Genomic DNA, 8264 nt, shown 5'->3' on the forward strand with positions numbered 1-8264 from the left:
CAACCAGCCGGTCGAGGCAGATGGTCTCCTGTCCTGAACCTGGTTCTGCTGGAGGTTTCTTCCTGATTAGCAGGGAGTTTTTCCTCTCCACCGTTTGCTCAGTATGGGAGACTGTGATGAAGTGATTCAACACAACCTGCTGGTTTCTTCTTTAGATTGTTCTTTTTTTCATTTACAGTGCCCTGAGACAACGTATGTTGTGACTTGGCGCTATATAAATAAACTGAATTGAATTGAATTGAATTGAATTGGACAACAGAAGCAGTTCTTTTGTGTTGACTTAAATATGTAAAAAACCGTGGTTCTATTTTCGATCAGGGTTTACCTTTTAACCCTGTTAAAAATAAGCAATGTTCTTTACCCTTTCCCTGTTCAGATGTGACACCAGTTAATAATAATGACGTGAATGTTTGAGTTAGCCATTCAAACCATCTGGACACAGCTGTGGACTGATTAGCTTTTGTTTTAATCTGCCTCCGACAGGCATCAGCTAAGTAGTGCCCAGAACCTGGAAAAACACATCAAATTACCAACCTCTTCTCATCCTGACCCCGCCTCACGACAGTGTCTTAAACGGGATGTTATCTCTGTACAGTCAAGTTGTCAGACATTATTCCTCACGCTAATGTTTAGTCATGGTTCTTGTGTTGTTTTAAATCAGACATGTATCTAACTAAAAGCCTCCTGAGTCTGTGAAGCTCTGATCAAGAGCCCCACAATCCAGTCTGCACATAAAATCAATTCAATCAGAGATAACCACATTATAAAAAGATATTACTGTTCACCTAATAAAAGACTATACAATGGGTAGTGTCTTTAAAAGTCAGTAGTAAACAACCCCAATGAATTTATTCAACCCCAATATTAAAAACGCTACCAGGAATGCTTTATTTGACCTAAAACATAAACTTCTTGTTTCAAAACTAGATAATGCATAGTGGTAGCATATTTGATAGAGATGGGAATCTATCTCACAACTCAATTCAAATTTGATTTTTCATTCAAGTCTGATAACGTGAGCCCATTCGTGTTCCCAAAGTTCTTCATCTTCATTTCCTTGCACACAATGAAGTTAATGTCAAACTTAGACTCATTATGTAAAAAACAAAATAAGCCCAAATATTTGCCTTCAATGAAGACAGGACCAGATGAATCTCTCTTTCCTCCAGTTTTGTAGTTTTCTCTTTGTTTTGGTCCTCTCTGTGCATGCACACATTCTAGAACCAGCTGTGAGGTGACATCAGGACGTCCCACGTAGTTACAAAATAGAAGCTGACAGTCACTGGATTTGATTTAAAATTTGATTTGGGGACATTTTAAATGAATTCTGAATCGTTGTAAATGAGAATCACGATTCTAATATATGACCCCCGCACATACGCAAAGCACCAGCGGTCATCATAATGGATTTATTGTTTGGGGTGGGGGTCCAGATTGGTGGGGGTCCTCATTATTGGACCCGATGGAAAGCCCTTCATCAGAGCTAATCAAAAAAAAAACAATCTGAAGCTCCCATGTTGAACAGTTTTTGAGTTATAAGCATTTTTGTATGTCCAGACACCCCCTCATCAAATATGGGGTCTATCGTAAAACCATTGGCGGGCGCAGTGTAAGTTGGACAAATCGACATTCCTTACGAATTTCATGTTGATCGATGCAGCTGTTTCGGTAATATGGTGGACCAAAAATCACTGAAGATAAATAAATAGACAGTGCGAAAACAAAATGGCCCCTCTTTCATGTGTGGGGGTCCTAATGATCCATTCACTTCTAGAATTAACACTTTATTGTCTGAGAATATAAAAATCTGGAGTCAAAGTTAGAATTTTTCCAGTTTTAACTTCTGTCAAATTCAGAATAAAGTTTAAAATCTTACCTCTAGCATACAAAACTCACATTAAAGAAGCTCCGTCTTGTATTAAAGATTTTATTGTTCAAAATAAATCCTGACAAAGAATGTTTTTCAGTTTAGATAAATGAGAATGAATCCTTGAATGATTAATTATGGCTTTATCTCAGATTATTAGGCTAAATCATCAATTCCAAAGAATTCTTTTATTATTCTCCATATTTTCCATCTTTGTTATTTCTGTTGGGCTGATTTTAATTATGGTTGATGATTCTGATTATTTTTGTAATAAAGTTTTCACTGATGAAAATAACTGATCTTATTAAACAAATGAAAGCTTTGTTGGTTTCTCCGTCTGTAGAGCTCGTGCTCCTTTCAGAAAGGATCAGATTTGTTCCCTCCCTCAGCTGAAGCCGCTCGACCCGGACTCTGATGGATCTGCAGCTCCTCGTCCTCCCGGCACATCCAGACCTTCCACATCTGGAAGCAGCACAAGCTGCAACAAGCCAACGCTCTAACCTGCTCTCTGTCTGCAGAGTTTATAATAATTGTCAGGGTCTGGGTCAAATTTCTGTCAGGTTTGTAAAGAAATATAAATCCATGACCAATGTAAGATTAGTGCTGTGTTTTATCCCAAACTTCTAGACTTTATTTCAGGACGTGGTGGTCAAAATGTTTTAAAATATACTGAAAGAAGTTGTGCCAAATGAACTGAGAACTCCCTCTTTTCATGTAACTATAAGTAATAAAGAGGTTTAGCCACAAGGAGGGGCTCACAGAAAAGGATTTCTTCCTTTTTCACTTCAACGGCTGAGTTTTAATATTCTGGAAAAAAAACTTTTCTGTTTGTGAACAAATAAAAGGAAGATGAAGCAAACTGAAGCTACTCTTGATCATAAACTCCTCTGACCTACTGAACAATAGAGGGCAGAATTAGAGAAAAAACATAAACAGCAGGACAGCTGAAAGTAAATGAGGTCATTTCTTCTTCAAATGAAGCTTTTTTTAACATTTGACGGCCCATTCTTTAAATAAAACTGTCCACCGCTGAGACAAAGCGTCTCAGTCCCACATGTACAAACATGTGCGTCACCAGGATTCTCACAGCCGAACAGATGAGCTCACTCCCTTCTTACATTTATCCATGTCCCGCCGTGATGCTCAGAAGAGAATCCGCCTTCCCACACACTGAGGAAGAATGTCTCCTCCTCAGCTTCAAAGTCCGTGCTTCCTCCCCGGTCCAGAACATTTAGCTGAGGGCTATTCTTCAGTCAACAAAGCTCTGTGCAGATTGTCCTCAGAACCAAATAAACACAGCTGCCAACAGCTGCAGGAGCAACACGAGAGGAGCTCTGGCATCAGAAACAGTCCTAATAATGTTCTAACGCTACTGGATCAGCAGAACAAGTCAGGGATCAGATCCCAGCTGATAGGGAACAGATTTGTTAGGAGGAGAAACAGAGTGTGTTTGTGTGTGTTCCTCAGTTTTATTACTCTTTTAAAACCTTGTCTGGTTTACTCACCCAACTTGTCAGGACCGGTGAATCTGGGGTCCAATAGGTCCTAATATGATGGAACAACAGTTTTACATCCCAGGTTAGGTTTAGTTATGAACTCTGAACAAATAGTTATGAAGAAATAATATCTTACCCGTTGTAGATAGCTCTATGATCGGCCCAGGTTTGAGAAAGTTCTGATTCCATTTTGATTGATGAGCTCATGGCTAGTCCGACACAACAAATTTCAAATCATTTCTGCATGAATGACCCAATAATACAAAACAGTGCTGTTAAAAAGAATGAAATAGTGTTGGTATGAAAAGATTTATTTTGAAGGCTTAAATCGTTTTACTTCTACTTTCAAAGTCGTCCTCTCAGACTGTATCAATGAGCTAATATTGGGAAGTTGAACTGAGCCGCCTTCTAAAGTAGATTTTATAGTTTAAAACCAGAGTCTTTATGTTGAACAGTTCTCATGAACTTTTCATAAACCATCACACTGCTGTCAGTGTTACATTAGACAGAGATAGCAATGGTGTTGAGGTTTTTAAAATAATGTTTGAACTGTTGTGGAACTCCAAAGACCAGAGATGTTTGTAACACTTTATAATAACTCCACCTTATTTAGCCTTACTTAATCATTAATTAATGATTAGTTAACCTTGAAAACATCATTAATTAAGGATGATTCAGACTTATGAAGCTAAAACTGTCTTGATGTTTAATTAGTAATTAGTAAAAACCTACATATTTATTATTTATTCATTAACTCGTGAATTAAATATTCTATAAACTGTGTGTATTTGTGTGTAAATGTTCATATAAATGTACTTTCACATCATGTGTTAGACATGGATTAATGATTAGAGAATGTTTGAATTTGGTCTAGTTCAAAAGGAACTTATGGCCCATCAGGGTTTTGTAAACATTAATTTATAAAAGCAAAACATTAAAAAAAACATTAATAGATTTTACTTTATAAAGGTTCAGAAAAATTAAGTAACAACTGCATTAATTATTGACACACTGCAGGATTAGTAGAAGTCATTTCAAACCTTTTCTAACCATTAATATGTAAGAAAAATATGTGTTCAAAGACTGAAGTCAATATAAAACCACCAATGTTAAATAACATGATTTTTAGAAGGAGTAAAACCATACAACACCAGAATTCTGGAGTGGGGGTTTATTGTCACCTAAGCTGACAGGAAACCACACACTGACCACAAACCAGGAAGTTGATCCATTTATACAGTCTTCAATGCCTGCGTTCGCCCCCTGCTGACCTACGGCTGAATCACGGGCATTCGTACAAAATTCTCACCTACTGTTATTTTTTAACGGTTGATTATGTGTTGTTATATTATTCGGACATGCAACTAATCTATATAAATCAACACATAATGGATTAAACATTATAAAAGGAAAACCTAAAGATATAGTGTTGTGCTTTTAACATCAGTACTAAACTCTAATAAATATAAATTTCTTCAAATACATGTCTAACACATGGTCTTAAAGTACATTTATACTTATTTACATACATACATATTTACATACATATACACAGTATATATAATAGTTAATTCATGAGTTATTAAGCATGAATAAACAATGAGTATGTTGGTTTAGCCTTAATGGGTGAAGCATTATTAAATGTCCTGATGCAGCTCAGTAATCCAGGTAGAAAAAAATCAAAAAGAAAAAAATAAGTAGGTCCTCTGGATGGGTTCTTCTTTAGTGAAACGTTTCGTCTCTACTCCAAGAGACTTCTTCAGTCTGAGGAGTTTCAGGTGAACTCAGCCTTATAAGCATTGCCTCCACATGGTGGACAAACAGGTCAGTCACATGCAAAATAGGCCCATTGACTAACAACAGGCTTGATTAGCTCAATAGTTCATAGAGGGTCATGTGCCCCATCACCTGACCCGTGTCGTGTTATCTGTATGTAGTGAATGCAAGCGGGGCTCGAAGTCCCCTTGTTTTTGTCTCTCATCAGACTGAAGAAGTCTCTTGGAGGAGAGACGGAACGTTTCACTAAAGAAGAACCCATCCAGAGGACATACTTATTTTTTCTTTTTGATATTATTAAATGTGTTTATTTATAGCTTATTAAATCTGAATCATCCTTAATAGATTAGGTTTCAAAGTTAACTAACCATTTATGAATGATTAGGTATGGTAGAATAAGGTGTAGTTATAGTAATTCAGTCATTTTTGAATTTCATAACTTAGCTATCGACAGTCAACAGTACCAACATCGGTCAGAGCTCGAAGGACAGAGAATGAAGTCTCCATCCAGGCTAGACTAATGGCTAGCCAAACCCAAGACCGTTTTCTATCATTTATTACGTGTATAAAACAAGTGTTTTTGAAAAATGTCGTAATAGTGTGAAAACGTTTTAATCCAAAGGTTTATTCAGCGCCAGGCGACTAATACATTCAGTAGCCTCAGTGTGGTCACTAAACCATCTAATGCTGCTCAGTACATCCGTTACACAGATGTGGAAAATTGTGGAAGTTTATTTTTTATGTATTAAATGTATTTTACTTCATGCGATGTTCTTTCACACAAACATTTTTCAGTTGTTTTTGTCTAAAGCTGAAATAAAAAAAAAACTGGTGATCATTTGACGAGCCATTATCCTGAGCTGGAGGAAGACTTTTGCCTCTTCCTCCACACTTTGTGCTCTATGACTGAAGTCACGTCTGATGCTGTTTACTGTTTTACATCTCTATCTGCAGCAGCTAAGATGTTGTATAATTGTTTGTAACTTTTCCACAGAACACTTCAAAGAGGCTGAACTATCAGAGCGCTCTGACTGACCCATCCTCTCCTCGAACTTAGATGACATCAGAGCAGGAAGGCAGGGTCGAGCCTCGGCTCTGCTCAGGCTGCTCCATCAGCCTCCCTCTTTCTGAACATGGACCACCCTCCTCTGCTCCCCACCTTTACTCTGCCTTCACTCTCAACGCAAAGACGGAGCGCAGGACTGGGAGAGAGGAAACTCAGCATGGAGGGCATGAACCTGCAGGAACCACACAACTGAGGCGCCTTTTGGACCACAGACTGAACTCACTGACATCGGTAAGCCTTTTGCTTATAGTTGCTTATTTTTCATTTTAAAAAGTCATTTGATTGGATTTCAGCTCGCAACTTTCATATAAACCACAAATTACCAAGCAATAAACTAGAATGTTGGCTGAAAAACACGTGAAAGATTAAATAGAAATGTTAAAAGTTTTGGAAAACATTTTAATTCTTAAAACAACTGAAACTTTCTGTCTCTCAGAATTTATCTCAACAAATCAGATTAATTATACCAAATAATAATAATAGTTCAAAGTTACATTAGTGAACTCCACATTGGCTTTTAAAAATGTTATCAGCTTCCACTTAAAGTGCTAATTATTGTGCTCCTGTCTGTTTGTGTGGATGTGTGTGTGTTAGAAAAATATTAGGACAAATTTTAATAAAACTTACAGAAAATAATAGTTTGAACAACTTTTGACTCAATGTTTAAGATAGCACTGCTGATTTTACAGACCTAAATTTGACCTAAATGTTTGGTGTGGCAGCAGCTGAGATTTATCTCCAACATGTATTCTGAGAAATCTTTGTTTTCCGTAATTACTCTGTCTGTTAGCAAAATATCTCCTGAAAGACTGGACTGAACAGTCGCTACAACTTGAGTTGGCAAGAAGCAGAAATCAACTGAACGTGTTAGCAGCTGAGATCCTTTACCATCACGAGCTTCAAGTGTTACTCACTGCGCACTTTGCAATGAATTCTGTTTGTCTGTTAGCAAAATATCTCACAAAACACTGGACTGATTGTAATGAAACTTTCAGTGAGTTGTCACTGGGTTCACAACTCCAGCTGTTTGTTCTTTTAAATTAAATAAGTTCAAGGTGGCAGCATTAACCCACATTAACCAGCACAGGAACTGTTAGTTTTACAGAGACTGATTTAAAATTTGATGCTAGTATCTAAGAGTCATCTCCACAACAGTTACTAATGTGTAAATGAATATATCTAGTTCACAACTCATCACTAAATACTGACTGCACATTAACTGTAAAACCATAAGATGATCTCAGTGTAAAACTCTGGCATGAGGAGTGTTGAGCATCACTTTAAAAAGTTCTAGGAGTTTAATTGTTAGTTTCCCCCTTGTGTTAAGTTGAGGGCAGTTTTATATCTGCAGAAAGAGCCATGGATCCAGTTTTTTTCTCTAAAGCTCCTGTTCTGTTTCCCCGTGTATCACATTGCCTCCTCAGCAGACGGGCCTAATCACTGGCACCAATGCTTGTGGTCTTCTTGGCAAAGGGTGCTAAAAGTCTACAGGCCCGGAGGAAAAGCCACAATGTCGTTAGACAGGAAACAGGGGAATATTTCAGATTAACAATGCATGTGTTCTGTGTTTTAGAACAGAAGAATGGAGGAACTCGGACACAGTGTTCTTATTGACTCATGTTTTGAGGTTTTCAACATTAAGTGAAACTTCTGCCAGTAGAGAGAACAGAGTTCAGTGGTACCAGTCAGCATCAGAGGGCACACAGTTTGTCTGAATATTTCATTAGACAAACTTGATATTATCTCAGTCAACAATAACATTTATTCTCTGATAATTCTGGTCCTCACACAGCTTCTGATGCTGCTGATTATGAAAGTAATCTCCAGCACAGTTCAGAAGGTATCGTTCTCCGCTGGGTACGTTTTATTCTCACTGGTAGAAAGTTTTTAGTTTCAGTTTGTAACTAAAAATGAAGGCATGGAGTTCAGCAGGGTTCAAGTCTTGGTCCTCTTTCTCTTTAGTTTTTACATGCTGCTATAAAAGGCGGGTGTGTGTGTGTGTGTGTGTGTGTGTGTGTGTGTGTGTGTGTGTGTGTGTGTGTGTGTGTGTGTGTGTGTG

The 8264-nt window shown here is 37.6% G+C and overlaps 1 protein-coding gene across 1 annotated transcript in view; it reads left to right on the forward strand.

The window, feature by feature from the left end:
• Nucleotides 1–6307: 6307 nt before the first annotated feature.
• LOC106521289 (angiopoietin-related protein 1) overlaps nt 6308–8264 on the forward strand; it is a 22624-nt gene continuing 20667 nt past the window's right edge. The window contains exon 1 of the mRNA XM_014013808.1: nt 6308–6436. The gene's annotated coding sequence lies outside the window, so the exon portion shown is untranslated. The remainder of the gene's footprint in view (nt 6437–8264) is intronic.

This window comes from Austrofundulus limnaeus, unplaced genomic scaffold, assembly GCF_001266775.1.
Source record: "Austrofundulus limnaeus strain Quisiro unplaced genomic scaffold, Austrofundulus_limnaeus-1.0 Scaffold106, whole genome shotgun sequence".
In the NCBI taxonomy this organism is placed as follows: Eukaryota; Metazoa; Chordata; class Actinopteri; order Cyprinodontiformes; family Rivulidae; genus Austrofundulus; species Austrofundulus limnaeus.